Source organism: Arvicanthis niloticus, chromosome 12, assembly GCF_011762505.2.
Source record: "Arvicanthis niloticus isolate mArvNil1 chromosome 12, mArvNil1.pat.X, whole genome shotgun sequence".
NCBI classification, from domain to species: domain Eukaryota; kingdom Metazoa; phylum Chordata; class Mammalia; order Rodentia; family Muridae; genus Arvicanthis; species Arvicanthis niloticus.
The window spans coordinates 54,798,447-54,816,960 of NC_047669.1; positions in this window are offsets into that span (position 1 = coordinate 54,798,447).

The following is an 18,514-nucleotide window of genomic DNA, read 5'->3' on the forward strand; positions in this document are numbered from 1 at the left end:
TTTGGATTAATATCTTGTTGAAATATTTCACTGTGATAGCCTATTAGTCTCACTGCAGTTGTAAAAAACATAACACATATGCTAATTGACATCTGCTATGTCTGCTCTCAAACAAGGAATCTGAGAGACATGAAAGATATCAAAGCCATCACGTAGATCCACATACCCATTAATCTCCTCATTGTACACTTTTACATATATCATGACCTTTAAAATGGAATGAGGTGAATTGAATTTTTATCATCTTTATGATCCTTCCCTCTCCTTAACACACATTTGCACACAAACACAGATGCTGGCTCATTGCTGCCTGTATTGGTAGGCTCCACATATGGTATGCTGATTAGTCTGTTACTTTGGAAAATTGCCACAAATATTATGCATCCATGTTTACAATTTTATAAATATATTCTGTAAATCTTAAAAAAAATAATAATGGACCCAGGATAAATAGTGAATTGTACAATGCTCGATTCAAGTACATAAGATAAAATTGAAAGAAAACAACATGCATATGTTGTCAATCTTTAGGTGATTAAATATGACATAAAAAGTATAAGCTCGAGTATTTCACTAAAAGATTTTAGATTAATACGAAGAGAAAAAAATAAGCATTTAGCTTGTGGTGAATTATACAAATGGGATAATTTAAGAGCAGGTTAGCAATTTCTGTCATTTAATTTTTCAAGCTGCACATTCAGTATATAAAAATCAGAGGATTTGATGTTTATATTAAGTCACACATGGAATAATGAGTGAAGAACTATGTTTATACCTATTTAAATCCTTTTAATCCTCTCCTTTCAAATACATTAAAATTGTTCATAAATATAAGCACCGTGGTTATATACAAATAGAAGATCCATATAATATAATATGTTTATCATCTATTCCGTGGTTATATACAAATAGAAGATCCATATAATATAATATAATATGTTTATCATCTATTCCGTGGTTATATACAAATAGAAGATCCATATAATATAATATGTTTATCATCTATTCCGTGGTTATATACAAATAGAAGATCCATATAATATAATATGTTTATCATCTATTCCATGGTTATATACAAATAGAAGATCCATATAATATAATATGTTTATCATCTAGTCACTTAATTCGTGATCCCCATCCCAAATACCACAGACCGAAAGTGTTTGTTTTATTGTGATTTGTAGCATTTTATCTTTTTCCTCATGACCCATATGCCGGGAATAAATGCCACCATATCTAGTTCAGGACTAAAAAGAATTTTAAAGAAATAGGCTATTCACTTATTATTCAGAGTGGTGAGTACAGAGAGCCAGAGTTGAGGCGGATAGTCATGAGCACATCGTCTACACTTACCTCCACCTGTCTGTAATCACTGATGCCACATAATCCAGCACAAAACGTCAATTATTAACATCTCAATCACTTTCCCCAATTATGGATTCTATGTGACTTTTGCATTATTATATTATTTTGTTTTAAACCAAATATTTATTTGAGCCTAGGTGATTAAATGACCCAAGCTATATGCCCCTTCAAAGGTTAGTAGGAAATAAAATATGAGTTAATAATCAACGTCAGAAGAGCCTTAATACCGAAAGGAAAGGAATGGTAAAGGAATTGTTCACAATAAATATCTCTCAGTATCGAAGTGGAAATTTCTGGTTTCTTTGAAGACTCAGTTGTGTCAGAGCCTTGCAGTTTCTTCTGGATCGACCTGCTGTTACTGATTCATAAATGGTGGTTGTAAGTGGAATGAGTTACCACTGCTGATTCCTGAGAACTGAGCAGTGATATCCAAGATTGGATTTGCTCCAAAAAAACTATTTCGAAACGGATTTGTGTCTTCCTTTGCCCTAGTAACTTTTCTTTCCACTACCTCTGGATGGTGGTGGGCTAAAAGGGCAGTTAAGCATTTAATAACACTTATTAAAAGTAGGTTTTTTTTTTTTTAAATCTAAGCCTACACATTCTTCAGCTTAAAATAATAATACCAAAGCAGCAATAAGATGTTTATCTCTCACATAGGTATTACTTTAGGAAGAAAATATGTTTCAAATTTTTTGGCCACACTGTTGAAGATGGCAAACAGGGTTCTCTGATCATAGTTTACGTCAGATGACTGAAATATAAACAGTAAGTTATATACTTTTACAACATAGTGACTGTGGTTTCTCAATTTAAAACAGTGAACTGGGAATTTTACTATTTACTGCTTAACATATTGGACTTAAATTAGCATCTGCTTCCTCTTGTACCCTTTGTAGAAAAGTATTCCACATGCAACTGCTAAATTTTGATATTAGAAAAATAAGTATATAAAATAAGTGCAGAACTATATTGAGGTAAATGAAAATATTGAAGGTTATTATGTGTCCTGTAAGAGTGTATGCTAATGAACAACTCAGAGCTTACTATTAGAGTGGATCACATGATTATTGCTGATATCTGATAACTTCTTCCTCTTGCCTGTCCATATCTGTCTTCTAGAGCACTAAGTTGATTTATTTGCTATGTGAGATGACCCATACTTTCAGTCTGAATAGAAGAATTTTTGATGTTCCTAGCCATAAAAATTGGTAGTGGTAGTCTACTCTTTTTAAAATTCTATTATGTTTCCCTTTTACACAGCATGAAATGTATTTGATATTACAATGTGTGTATTTGCTAGCAGTCTTTGTTCTATCCGTTCAAGTAGTGATACCAAACATTTCTAAATAAATGACTGTACCTTCTGTTTTAATAAAGCAACGTTTAAACTCCCTATTGAACACTCTGATAGCCTGTCCTTAGATATTTATAAAAAATAAAGCCAGGAATAGGGAAATAGTCCTATTTCTAGGGCTGGATAAAAAATATTGTATGCTTTCTCTGCCATATGGTTTCTTTTGGAATTAATGAGTTCTACTGTTAGTGCCTGAAAACAGTCATAGACAACATGTAAACAAACAGATTTGACTGTGATCCAGAATTTTATATGTTACAAGATTTGAGCTTCTACAGTTATCTTGTCTACCAATAAAGCTGGTATACATTACAAGTTTTACCTCCCAGGCAAATTTTAAAACAGTCTGTCAAGCACATTCTCATAACCATTAAATACAGAACTCTTCCTTAGATGTCATTGGATAGGTTATATAATGAGTCTGTCCCAGGTGACTTGCCTTAGGTTTTCTAGATTAGTAAAAAAAAAAAAAAAATCTTTTCCTGCTTTGAGGTATGAGGACCTTCCTGTGTTTCTTAATTGTGTACATTCTTTGTACATTGTATTTTGTGAAATTCTAAATCTGTCTGCTTCTTTTTTGACTTTCAGGTGGTGGGAATGAGAACTCCATTTTGAAGCACAATAGTTAGGCAAAAATTTAGCCTACAGGGCATAGATTACAAATTATTTTCCCTAAACTTTTGAAACCTAAATGCATGAAAACAGAAAGCTAATAAACATGGAAGTGTGATGGTAAACTTCCGATGGCAACTCTATACTCAGTTTCATGGTCTTTTGTTGTTGTTGTTGTTGTTGTTGTTGTTGTTGTTGTTGTTGTTGTTGTTTTTCTTTTTGTTTTTGTTTTTTGAGACAGGGTTTCTCTGTGTAGCCTTGGCTGTCCTGGAACTCACTCTGTAAACCTGGCTGGCCTCGAACTCAGAAATCCGCCTGCCTCCCAAGTGCTGGGATTAAAGGTGTGTGCCACCACTGCCCGGCTCATGATCTTTTTAAAACATGCTCAGTCTAGCTATGAGTCAAACATCACAATGTCATGGTTTATAGTTCAAAGTACATAACACATCAGGGGAGATAGAAACTCTTACAAGCTATCATTTAAAATGAAAACAGTAGGGTTCAAAAAGTTTGTCTGTCAGCTGGATTAGGTACATAATAATACTGAGGGCTTCATTAGGCTCAGTCAGCCGCCCTATTACACTTGTTATGTGTTAATAGAGGTGGGAGGTGGTAGTGATTTAGATAATCAGTAATCACACAGATAATTGACAGTAAAATTATCTGTGCGATGAATCTAAAGGGAGCCATGGTGGATAACTGGTTCTCCAGGTAGGACCATGATAGGACTGCTAGTTTTGGTAGAAGTGCTGGCTGGAAAGCTGGGAGACCCAATAGGTGTCCATTGCCTGTAAGAGACAGGAGATCCCAGAATCCAGGCTCCTAAAACATGGCACGGAACTCCATTGACCTACACTATTCAGTCCGGTCCAGGGCAATGCAGCCCCACCTAAAGAGCATAGGTAGAGGGGGTGATTACAGGTCTCAGGCCCTAGAGAGATTTACATACTAATGAGATGCTAAAGGCCAGAGGGTGGAGCTAATTAAACATTCTTTCAAAGCCCCTCCTCCCTCTCTCCCTATTTAACTCAGGTCTACCTTGAGTTTCACAGTGGTGTGCATCCAAATTTAACCATCATCCATCATGCCAATAAAGCTGTTTTGGAAACCCAAGGATTTTTGTATGTCATTGAGGCAGTGCTGTGAGGAACCTTGGAGAAGGCCTTTAATGAGCTGCTGTAGCCACAGCCACCATGCCTAACTTCCCACCTGAAGGAAATTTCAGCCTTCCCAGCTACCCTACCCACAAACGGTAACATAGGAACTAGGTGTTGTACTTTTTTAGCAGAAAAGCAATTAACATTGAGAAGAGCAAAATCTATCATTGTTAAGATTCTATATTCTATAATCTCTAAATCTGTTTTCATGGCAGCATGATCATGTTTTTTTTTTTTCATCCATTAAGTGGCCTTGAGGGAAACTATGGGAAGATATTTGCTATTTTACGTTTACAAAAATTCTATCTTATCTTTGAATCAAGAGCTTTTATCACTGGGATATGAAAAGTAGATTTCTGAATTACACAAAGATGATGAGTATGTACTTTGTTCATCAACCCCTATGCTGTAAAAATAATATCCAATTATTATTGAGTATTATGAACCAAACCAGTTGGGATGGGGCATACCTTTAAGCTCAATATGCAGTAGGCAGAAGCATGAATATCTCTTTGAGTTAAAGGCCAACTTGGCTTACAAAACAAGTTTCAGGATAGTCACAGCTACAAAGAGTAACCCAGTCTTGAAAAACATAATCCAAATCAAATAAACAAACAAAAATAGAAGAGCATAAATAACTTTAGTAAAATGTAACTTAGTTGGTTCTCTGGGTTTAAAGAACCTGCATTCTATTTAGCTACATCACTATTTTGAATAAATGTAAAACTAAATTTAAAGTTTCAGATTATACATTTGATGTACTAAATAGCATTTTTTAAAAATCCTATTACATATGCACACAAAAACACATGCGTGCATGCAGGTACAAACACATGCTCCCTGTTCCCCCCACGTGTAAGACTATTAAAAGAAGACTCAAGGGATTTGAAAGAGCAAAGGAGAAGGCATATTGGAGGATTTAGAGAGAGAAAATTATGTACACATATTAATTTCAAAAATAATTAATGAAATAAATTCAACCCCATTATGTTTTGTAGAAAAGCAAAGCTATTGGTTTTTCCTTATTATTCATGTAGCTACTTGCACTAGTTTTTTATACCTGTCATAACTATTGTGGTTTCAGTGAGAAATACCCCTCATCCTGTTTTGGCCATTTTAATTATTGGTTTCCAGTAGGTGAGGTCTCTGGAGATAGGTTCTAAGGCCTTTCTTGTTTCCTCAGCTCTGTGCTTGGGGTTCAAGATAAGAACTCAGCTTCCATTACACTCACTACACTTCATGCTTGCTGCTATGTCTCCCTGCCATGACAAATTCTTATCCCTCGGGGACAATAAACCAAATATCACTTCCTTCTGTAAGTTGTCATGATCATGTTGTTTTATCCCAGTAATGAAATAATAACTAGTAGAATAACAAGATACCATAATGTAGATTAATTATATACTTGATATATATTTTCTCAGGTTGCAGACACTAACATGAACAGATAATAAACCTTCGATGTTTTCAGAACCAAAGCCACTTCTTTTGAGATTTCTGGGTCCTCATTTTGCCATTTTCTTATTATGTTCTCTGATGATAATCTCTCAGTTGTATTTGTAGCTGTTTCTAGTCTCTACCTCTTATAACAAGTATCATTAGATAGGAATACAACCAAGCACGAGACAGCATTTTATCTTGATTATCTGTCTCTTTTATGGGCCACAGTTTAAAATTATCATCATAGTGTGACGCTCTGTAGTTTGAATTTCAACATATGGATAGTGTGGTAAATTATACTCCATAATATTTTATTGTAAATATTCTAAAACCTTCCAATTCTATCATTGCCAGTATAATCAATCACAGTTAATAATAGCTAGTAATGTACTTAAATATTTTAGCCCTCATATCTGTAACATGATTATGATGAAGAAATTAATTTCTTCATGTTTGAATAGCATCACTGTGGACTGTAGTGTACAAAGTATGCAATAGTATCTGAAATACTCATAACTCTAAAGCATAAAATTGGTATTCATACATTAGATGAAGAGTTTTTAGAACTTTAGTGTAATTGATATCAAAATCAAATTTCTAAAAACCAATCAATAAATACATAGAGTTATTTATCAGTTCTAAATCTGCTACGATATACTCAAACATTATAATAATTTCATTCACTTGAATAATTCTAATCCTTTCTAAATTCGTACTCATTATCCTTTGTTCTAACACTCTTAGAATCTATGCTAACTGTCTGAGTTTCTGAAATTCTATTATTACCAGTAAACATACCAATATTTTCTTGCATGGTCTCTTTCTCAAAATCAAAACCTGGAGTTAATACAGAGAAAATGTAATGATCTATCATTATACATATTTATGAACAGGGACTTGGCATTGGGTCTGGGGCATGAAGAGAATTGATTTTTTTTTCTTGGCAGAACTGTTTTATGGTTTTCCAGTGTAGCAGAAATAAAAATGTGGCTTAGAAAGAAGTACTGCTTATGATGGAAATGACACCCAATGGGGTTTAGTGGTATAGGGTAGGTACAGATTCTGAATTCAGTCATAAGTTCTGACATATAGTCCGTTTCCAATTTTCAACCAACTTCACTTTTCCTATCTGTCCTTTGACATCAGAAATCCAGTGAGCTACTGACCATCCTCATTTCTATATTTACATTTTGTATTTTGTGATTATATTAGCCATATAACTCAAAATAAGTGAAGAAACATTTTAACTAATATAATATTATATAATATATAAAATATATTATATAATATATATAAATATTAACATATTTATAATGTATCAATATATTAATGTTGATATAATGATATGTTAATATATTTATATATAAAATATATGCAGTCTAACATTATATAATAATAAATAAAATAAATATTAAACATTATTTAGTGTGTGCTATGTGTTGCTAGAGTTTTCTACAATAGTACTACCTGCAAACACATTGGAAGGAGTCAGTTAGATTCCCATTCCGTGAAACTTTGAAAACATGAGAAACTTGAATTTCAGTAGTAATGATCATTCATAAATATAAATAATATAAAATACTTTCGCAAATTTTGCTTTAACTTTATATGTATAATTTTAAAACTATACTTCTGTTTTTTTAATTTGTGTATCTTGATAGTACTTTAATATATTTATCAGATCCATATTTGAGTTATTGAATTTCCCGATTTGGTTGTATTTTATATACTGTTTTTATAATCTATAAAACCATTAATTTATCTGTCATATTCCATGTGATTCTCATATTTTTCAAACAATTTCTTACTTCAAATTCTTTGCCAACAATCTTTTACTTTATCTAGATGCTTATCTTCAAACATAGTATTTCTAAAAAATAAACTATATTATTCATAAACATTTAAATAATGCAGAAAAGTAAATATTGGCTGTTTAAAGCTCTTTGAGCTCACATACACCTTGATTATTTGATTCAGAGGACCTTATTCTTCTGGTATCGTCCATCTCCTCTGGCTTTTACAGTCTTTTAGCTGTCTCTTTCACAGGATTCACTGAGGAGAGGGAGGTGGTGGACACCTCTGATTTAGAGTCTCTCTCTCTCTCTCTCTCTCTCTCTCTCTCTCTCTCTCTCTCATCTCCCAATAATGTCTGGTTGTGGGTTTCTCCATTTGTTCCCATCTGCTGCAGGAAGTAGCCTAGTTGATAACTAGATAAGCACTGATCTATGAAAGCCAAAGATATCAGTATAAGTCATTTTATTCATACATTTTATTAGTTTATTATTTTTATTTTTGAGCAATACTGTTTGTTTTTACATTAGGTATGTTTTGGGATATCTAGTCTCTGCCCTCGGATCATCCAAGTAATGTTAGACATATATTTTTTCAATGGACAAATCTCTAAGTCAAAAGAGACGTTGTTTGGCAATTCTCACAACGTATGCCATCATTCCTCTAATATACTTTTACTGGCAGGACAGATTGTAGGTCAAAGATAATGTGGCTGCGTTTATGCCTATATTTCTCTTTTGGTAGCCTACAGGGTACCTTTCCACCACAAAGAGTCTAGAGCTTAAGGGTGAAGACTCCATCTCCATGTACGATGAACTGTGTTGGTGGTGTCTTCAGCAATGGGTTCTCCCTATCCATCTGGAGATTACAGGCTTTTGTTGTAGCAACTCCCTGGATTATTTGGGAATTTCCATGTGATCTGAAACTAATCGAATACAATCTAGTACCAACAGTGGAAACCTCATCTGGCAAAAAGACATGACCTTTGAGATGCCATAACCCCCAATACTATGAGTTCTCATTAAGATCACCTTTATATACTATGGGAAGTTTTCACTGCATTGGTGTTTCATATCATACACCAAATATTGGCCCCATTTCCATCTGTCACTTCCAGCAACCCATGCCCCTCTACACACACACTCAATCCTTCCTCCTTCCCTACATGTCCTCAGTTCCCCTGTAGTGTCTATTCTATTTCTTCTACCCAAGGATCCCCCTAGACCTTCCTTTTACCTAACTTATCTGAATCTACATTTTGTAACATGGTTATCATTTACATAATGGCCAATACTCACTTATAAAAGAAATACATATTTATTTATCTTTCTGGATCTGGTTCATGGTAATGTCATTAGGGATGTTTTTTTTTTCTAATTCCATCCATTTCCTAACACCTTTTATAATTTTATATTTTTCTAAACAACTGAAAATGCTTCATTGTATAAATGTACCATATTATTATTTTTTCGTTCATTCATTCTTCTGTTGTTTCAAGTTTCTGTATATTACTAATAAGGCTACTATGAACATTAGTGATCTAGGTTGTAGTCCTCCAACCTTCTGTAGTGTAGGATTTGTGGATAAATACTGTTTCATTTTAGCCTTATTACAAAATGTCTTATTTACTACAACTATAAAAGAATGAAAATGTTGCTAAGTATACTAGACTGGGCTGACATATGTGGTCTCTTAAAGAGTCTACAGCATATCTGTCCAGGCCCTTCTGAGGATATCCCCTGAGAAGTCACAGGTAATTCTAATAGCTTTGATGTTATATGAGACTTGCCCTTTACACTTAACATTTTTAATATTCTATTTTTAACTCTTTATTAATTCTTTATGAAATTCACACCATGAACACCAATCCTATTTATCTTCCTGTCCCTTCATATCTGTCCTTCATCCTTGCAACATCTTCCTTAAAATAAAATACAATAATCCTGTAGAAACTGTAATATTTCATTGTGTGTCCAACAGTATACCCTTTGTTCATACATCTTTACTTACAAATGTTCATTCCAATGAGTCATTAGTCTGTTTAGATGCCTCAGGCTTCTGCTACACTATCTACACTAGATCCTCATAGGGACTCCTCTTGGATATCCAGTTGTTGCCTTGTGTTATGGAAATCCTGTAGCTTTGGATCCACAGGACAAGCCCCTTTACATGCACCAGCAGATCACGGAGAGAGAAAATGTAGGGACAAACCAGCTTAAGACATGGATCTGGGCCTGCGTGGTACATGAGTTAGTCAACTTAACAGTGCTCCTGTGATAGCACCACCAGCACAAGCTTTTCAGCACTGCTTTGTCTAGCTCACCTGATGCAGAAACCACCAATGGACAAGGTCAGGACTCCTGTTCTCAACACCTCAAGGCCTGCTTAATAACACCCTAGCCACCCTGGCCAGTTCCATTGTGCTGACCAGGGGAAGTGCAGGGACTGCTCTTGAAGGCGAGCTCTCCAACTCTCATGACCTGCAAGTGGCAGAGGTGAAGAGGGAGGGGAAATATTCTTTCTTTGTTCTGTATGTTTAGTGTTTTGTTATGACGTGGCAAGAGGACTTTTCCTTCTTGTCCAATCAATTTGGTGTCCTGTATGCCTTTTGGACCTTTATCGGCATCTCCTTCTTTAGGTGAGAGAAATGTTCTTCCTATGGTTGTGTTGGAAATGCTTTACGTGTCCTTGAGCAGAGATTATTATACTTCATCTATTACTATTATTCTTAGATTTAGTCTTTTCACAGTGTCCCAGATGTATTGGATGTTTTCTGCCAGGAACATTTTTAGGTACACCATTTTCTTTGTTTGATGTATCCATTTATTTTATTGTATCTTCTTCTTCTTTTTTTTTTTTAATCTTCTTTTTTTAATTGGAAAAAATATTTACATTTCAGATCTTTTTATATTTACATTTCAGATTTTATCCCCTTACCCCATTTCCCCCACCACCCAGGAACCTCCTATCCAATCCCCCCTCTTCCAACTTCTATAATGATGTGCCCCCACCTACACCCCCACTCCCACCTCCCCACCCTCAAATTCAACCCCACCCCCCCACTCGGTGTTCAGCCTTCATGGGACCAAGGATCTCCTCTCCCACCTAAGCCTGACAAGGCCATCCTCCCCTACATATATAGATGGAGTCATGGGTCCCTTCCTATGTGCTCCCAGGCTAGTGTTTTAGAACCTGGGGAGCTCTGGTTGGTTAGTATTGTTGCTCTCCTCATGGGGCTGCAATCCTTTCAGCACCTTCAGTCTTCTCTCTTAACTCCTCCAGTGGGAACCCCTTGATCCGATCAATGGTTACCTGTGAGCATCTGCCTCTGAATATGTCAGACTATGGCAGACCTTTAAGTAGACAGCTATATCAGGCTCTAGTCAGCATGCACTTCCTGACATTCACATCAGCCTCTACCTTTGGTGACTTCACATGGGATGAATACCCAGGTACAATGGTCTTTTTCAAGTTTCTGTCCCACACTTTGACTCCATATTTGCTCCCTTGAGTATTTTGTTACTCCTTCTAAGTAGGACCAAGACATTCACACTTGGTCTATTTTCTTCATGAGCTTCATTTGGTCTGTTAGTTGAATCTTGGCTATTTCAAGCTTTTCGGCTAATATCAACTTATCAGTGAGTAAATACAATTGTGTGATCTTTTGTGATTGGGTTACCTCACTCAGGATTATATTTTCTAGTTCCATCCATTTACCTAAGAATTTCTCAAATTCATTGATTTTAATAGCGGAGTAATACTCCATTGTGTAAATGTAACACAATTTTTGTATCAATTCCTCTGTTGAAGGACATCTGGGTTCTTTCCAGCTTCTGGCTATTATAAGGCTGCTATGAACATAGTGGAGCATGTGTCCTTGTTATATGTTGGAGCATCTTCTGGGTATATGCTGAGGAGTGGTATAGCTGGGTCCTCAGGTAGTGCTGAGGAACCTCCAGACTGATTTCCAGAGTGGTTGTACCAGCTTGCATTCCCACCAACAATGGAGGAGTATTTCTTTTTCTCCACATCCTCGCCAGCATCTACCATCACTTGAATTTTTTATCTTAGCCATTCTAACTGGTGTGAGGTGGTATCTCAGGGTTGTTTTAATTTGCATTTCCCTGATGACTAAGGATGTTGGGCATTTCTTAAGGTGCTTCTCGGCCATTCGAGTTTCCTCAATTGAGAATTCTTTGTTTAGCTCTGTACCCCATTTTTAATGGAGTTATTTGGTTGTTTGGAGTCTAATTTCTTGAGTTCTTTGTATATGTTCCATATTAGCTCTTTATTGGATGTAAGATTGGTAATGATCTGTTGGTTGCCATTTTGTCCTATTGACAGTGTCCTTTGCCTTACAGAAGCTTTGCAATTTGATGAGGTCCCATTTGTCAGTTCTTGATCTTAGAGCTTAAGCCATTGGTATTCTGTTCAGGAACTTTTCCCCTGTGCCTAGGTATTCAAGGGTCTTCCCCACCTTCTCTTCTATTAGTTTAAGTGAATCTGGTTTTATGTGAAAGTTTTTTATCCACTTGGACTTGAGCTTTGTACAAGGGGATAAGAATGGAATGATTTGCATTCTTTTACATGCTGACCTCCAGTTGAACAAGCACCATTTGTTGAAAATGCTATCTTTTTTTCCCACTGGATAGTTTTAGCTCCTTTGTCAAAGATCAAGTGACCATAGGTGTGTGGGTTCATTTCTGGATCTTCAATTATATTCCACTGATCTTCCTGCCTGTCTCTGTACCAATACCATGAAGTTTTTATCACTATTGCTCTGTAATACATTTTGAGGTCAGGGATGGTGATTCCCCCAGAAGCTCTTTTATTGTTGAGAATAGTTCTCCCTATCCTGCTTTATTTTGTTATTCCAAATGAATTTGCAAATTGCTGTTTCTATCTGTGAAGAGTTGATTTGGAACTTTGATGGGAATTGCATTGAATCTATAGATTGCTTTTGGCAAGATGGCCATTTTTACTAAATTAATCCTGCCAATCCAGAAGCATGGGCGATCTTTCCATGTTTTGAGATCTTTGATTTCTTTCTTCAGAGATTTGAAGTTCTTGTCATACAGATCTTTCACTTGCTTGGTTAGATTTATTCCAAGATATTTTATATTATTTGTGACTATTGTGAAGGGTGTCATTTCCCGAATTTCTTTCTCAGCCTGTTTATCCTTTGAGTAGATGGAGGCTACTGATTTGTTTGAGTTGATTTTTTATCCAGTCACATTGCTGAAGTTGTTTATCAGGTTTAGGAGTTCTCTGGTGGAAGTTTTAGGGTCACTTAAGTATACTATCATATCATCTGCAAATAGTGAAACTTTGACTTCTTCCTTTCCTATTTGTACTCATTTGTCTTCCTTTTGTTGTCTAATCGCTCTGGCTAGGACTTCCAGTACTATATTGAATAGGTAGCGTGAGAGTGGGCAGCCGTGACTAGTCCCTGATCTTAGTGGGATTGCTTAATTTTCTCTCTATTTAGTTTGATGTTGGCTATTGGCTTGCTGTATATTGCTTTTACTATGTTGAGGTACGGACTTTGAATTCCTGATTTTTCCAAGACTTTTTAACATGAAAGTATGTTGAATTTTGTCAAATGCTTTCTCAACATCTAGTGAGATGACTATGTGTTTTTTTTTTTTCTTTGAGTTTGTTTATATAGTGGATTACATTGATGGATTTCTGAATACTGAACAATCCCTACATTCCTGGGATAAAGCCTACTTGGTCGTGATGGATAATTGTTTTGATGTGTTCTTGGATTCGGTTTGTGAGAATTTTATTGAGTATTTTTGCATCAATATTCATAAGAGAGATTGGTCTGAAGTTCTCTTTCCTTGCTGGGTCTTTGTGAGGTTTACATATGAGTGTAATTGTAGCTTCATAGAAAGAACTGGGTAGTGTTCCTTCTATTTCTGTTCTATGGAATAGTTTGAAGAGAATTGGTATTAGGTCTTCCTTGAAGGTCTGATAGAATTCTGCACTAAAAGCATCTGGTCCAGGACTTTTTTTGGTGGGGAGACTTTTTAATGACTGCTTCTATTTCTTTAGGAGTTATGAAACTGTTTAGATGGTTTATCTGCTCCTGATTTAATTCTGGTACCTGGTATCTGTCTAGAAAATTGTCCATTTCATCCAGATTTTCCAATTTTGTTGAGTATAGGCCTATGTAGTAGGATCTGATGATTTTTTAAATTTCCTCAGTTTCTGTTGTTATGGCTCCCTGTTCAGTTCTGATTTTATTAATTTGGATACTGTCTCTGTGCCCTTTGTTTAGTCTGGCTAAGTGTTTATCTATCTTGTTGATTTTCTCAAAGAACCAGCTCCTGGTTTTGTTGATATTTTGTGTAGTTCTCTCTGATTCTCCTTGGTTGATTTCAGCTCTGAGTTTGATTATTTCCTGTCCTCTACTCTTTTTTGGTATATTTGCTTCTTTTTGTTTTATTGCTTTCAGGTGTGCTGTCAAGTTATTAGTGTATGCTCTCCCCAGTTTCTTTTTGTAGGCACTTAGAGCTATGTGTTTTCCTTTTAGTACTGCTTTCATGAAGTCCCACAAGTTTTGGTATGATGTGTCATCATTTTCATTAAATTCTAAAAAGTCTTTAATTTTTTTCTTTCTTTCTTTCTTGACCAACTCCTCATTGAGTAGAGCATTGTTCAGTTTCCTCATATATGTGGGTTTCCATTGTTTTTGTCATAATTCAAGACCAGTCTTAATCCATGGTGATCTGATAGGATGCAAGAGATTATTTTAATCTTTTTGTATCTGTTGAGGACTGTTTTGTGACCAATTATATGGTTTATTTTGGAGAAGGTACCATGAGGTGCTGAGGAAAAGGTATATTCTTTTGTTTTAAGATGAAATGTTCTATAGATATCAGTTAAATTCATTTTGTTCATAACTTCTGTCAATTTCATTGTGTCTCTGTTTAGTTTCTGTTTTCATGATTTGTCCATTGCTGAGACTGGGGTGTTGAAATCCCCCGCTATTATTGTGTGAGGTGCAATGTATGCTTTGAACTTTAGTAAAGTTTCTTTTATTTATGTGTTTGCCCTTGCATTTGGGGCATAGATGTTCAGAATTGAGAGTTCTTCTTGGTACATTTTTCCTTTGATGAGTATGAAGTGTCCTTCCTTATCTTTTTTGATTACTTTTGGTTGTAAGTCGATTTTATTTGATATTTTAATTGCTACTCCAGCTTGTTTCTTAGGACCACTTTCTTGGAAGATTGTTCTCCATCCTTTTACTCTGAGGTAGTGTCTGTCTTTTTCACAGAGGTGTGTTTCCTGTATGCAGCATAATTCTGGGTCCTGTTTCTGTAACCAGTCTGATAGTCTACGTCTAAGAATTGAGTCCATTGATATTAAGAGATATTAAAGAAAAATGATTGTTGCTTCCTGTTATTTTTGTTATTAGAGTTGGAATTATGTTTGTGTAACTATCTTCTTTTGGGGTTGTTGGAAGATTACTTCCTTGCTTTTTCTAGGTTGTAATTTCGCTCCTTGTGTTGGAGTTTTCCATCAACTATCCTTTGAAGTGTTGGATTTGTGGAAAGATATTGTATAAATTTGGTTTTGTCATGGAATATCTTGGTTTTTCCATCAATAGTGATTGAGAGTTTTGCTGTGTATTGTAGTCTAGGCTGGCATTTGTGTTCTCTTAGAGTCTGTATGATATCAGTCCAGGATCTTCTGGCCTTTATAGTCTGGTAAGAAGTCTGATGTAATTCTTATAGGTCTGCCTTTATATGTTACTTTACTTTTTCCCTTACTGCTTTTAGTTGTTTTCTTTGTTTTGTACACTTGATGTTTTGATTATTATGTGACGGGAGGTATTTCTTTGATTATTATGTGATGGGAGGTATTTTCTGGTCTAGTCTATTTGGAGTTCTGTAGGCTTCTTGTATATTCATAGACATCTCTTTCTTTAGTTTAGGGAAGTTTTCCTCTATAACTTTGTTGAAGATATTTACTGGCCCTTTAAGTTGGGAATCTTCACCCTCATCTATACCTACTATCCTTAGGTTTGGTCTTCTCATTGTGTCCTGGATTTCCTGGATGTTTTGGGTTAGGAGCTTTTTGCATTTTGTATTTTCTTTGATGCAAAATGCAAAAGTTGTTTTGATATTTTCCATGGTATCTTCTGTACATGAGATTCTCTCTTTTATCTCTTGTATTCTGTTGGTGATGCTTGTGTCTATGACTCCTGATCTTTTTCCTTGGTTTTCTATCTCTAGGGTAATCTCCCTTTGAGATTTTTGTTTGTTTGTTTCTACTTCCATTTTTAGATTCTGGATGGTTTTGTTTAATTCCTTCACCTGTTTGGTTGTGTTTTCTTGCAATTCTTTAAGGGAGTTTTGTGTTTCCTCTTTAAGGGCTTCTACCTATTTACCTGTGTTCTCCTGTAGTTCTTTATGGTCTTCTTAAAGTCCTCTGCCATCATCATGAGATGTGACTTTAATTCTGAATCCTGTTTTTCTGGTGTGATTGTGTGTCCAGGACTTGCTATGGTGGGAGAACTGGGTTCTGATGATGTCAAGTAACTTTGGTTTCTGTTGCTTACATACTTGAACTTGCCTTTTGCCAACTGGTTAACTCTAGTGCTACCTGCACTCACAGTCTCTGACTGGAGCCTGTCTTTATAGTTATCTTGCTTGTGTCAGAAGTCCTCAGGGTCCAGATGTCTCTTTTTATCCTGTGATCCTGAGATCCAGCTGCGCTGAGTGCAGACATCCTCTAGGATGTCTCAGGATATGGTGTCTTCATGGGAGCAGACCAACTAGGTGTCTGCCCCAGCCCCAAGGCTTATTGTATCTTCAATGTCCAGATTCATCTCTCCTTCTTTTGTGTTCTATTGGTGATGCTTTCTGTTGGAGTCCACACTAGCCCCACGTTGGGGAGGCCAAAAAAACATCGCAGCCCAGGCAAAATGTTGAGGCCCGGGCCGACCCACTGTATCCTGGCCCAAGCTGCCGCTCCGGTCCGAGGGTCGGGGTTCAGCAAGAGCGAGGGTGAGGGCAGACTCGAAGAATGGAGACCAGACAGGGTGTGATTCAATCCCGTTTATTCTTCAGTCTCTCTTCCTCTAAGTGTCTCCTTCTCTGTCTCCTCTGTCTGCTGTGTCTCCTTCTATCTGGAGCCAAGTGTCTTCTACCTAATGTCTGATGTGTCTGATTCTCTGATCTCAGTCTGATTCTGATCTGTTCTGTCTCTGCCTTTTATATGTCTCACTTCTAAGCCACACCTCTAAGTTACACCTTTAATCATGCCCTTAGGTCTTGTCTCTAACTCTGATCTCTATACTTCTAAGTCATACTCTTAAGTCACACACCTTTAATCTCACACACCTTTAATCTCACGCACCTTTAATCTCAAGGTATCTAAACCAAGATTATCGGAATGTCCTCAGCTGTTGTAGGCTATTGTAATCCAAGTCTCATGTCAGGGTATATGGCTCAAGATGGCTGCAAAGCTGATAGCCGTTTTCTGCTAAAAGTCGGCCCCCAACAGCTTTCCTCTGTAGCTCCTGCTCAAAATCCTGTGTTTTCCACTTTTAGAATTTTTGGTTGTATTTTCTTTATGGCCTCTATTTCTATTGGAATCCAGTGGAGACTTATTTCACTAACTTTTATTGATCATGTCTTTTTATGCTAGCATCTAGGCATCTGTGTTTGGGATGATTAAACTTCTAGCTGATAATGTTTGAATTTGTTTTTATTGGGTTTGTGTTTTGTTCCTTGGTTTCCATGTCTTGTCTGGGTTTGGGGGGAGTATAATTGTTCTGTCTTGCCTGTTTTCCTGGTCGAATCAGATAGTAGTTTTATCATTAATGCCTGCTGGCTCTGGAGGCTAAAATACTAGGAAGAAAGGTTGAGGGATAACATATTTGTGATCAGTTGGGAATGAGATCAACAAAGGAAGAAAGATCTCAACAGGATTTATGCTACAAAACTTATGCATAAGACTTTGAGAATTGAATGTCAGGAGCAGTAGGAGATGTGTGTGTCTTCTTTCCTCAGCCTACTTGTTGTGTGAGATGAGCAGGCCATAGGTTAGCAAGATGTGTCTTCAGGGTTTGTCCAGAAGATGAACGGTTAGAAGGATGATATCTTTGGAATCCAGAGAAGATAGGAGCAGGATGGCAAGAAAGAAAGCTGCTACCATTGTTCTGCTGCAGTGCTGGGCTTGAGACTGGGGCATTGGGTCTGGGGAAAACAGGAGAAAAGAGAAGGTCTGTGGGCAACCTACCTAGTTTTCTGACAGCTATGGCCTGTGAGTTAGCATGGGGTTAGATAAAACAATCAAATGGGGGAAAAAACTTATGTGGAGATAGACTGTGGGATACACAGGAGATGTAGATAATGGGGAAGGAAATTTGTAACCAGTGTTCTATTGCACAGCTGGGAATAAGGCTGAGGATGGAGGAGGATGACCATGGGAACTAAAAGATCTTAAATGATTCTATTAAATAGAAATTAAGGTGTTATTTTTAGTTAAATTGATAGTAAGCCTTTTACATGAAATTAATGTGATTGAAGGCTCCTATAATTAAATTATCCATGCATTTTGGAAAGGTTGAATATCTTAAATTTATGCCATAATTCTATGAACTTGCGTATGGTTGTTTGTGACTCTTTTCACTGTTCAGTTTTACACTTTAGACCTGTGTGCTTAAAGATTATATCATTATACTCTCCACAGTGGGTGAATGTTCTCAGCTACTCCTACAGTCTATACCAAGTGAAACTATTTGAGTAAACTCCAATCAGCTCTCATCAAAAGTATT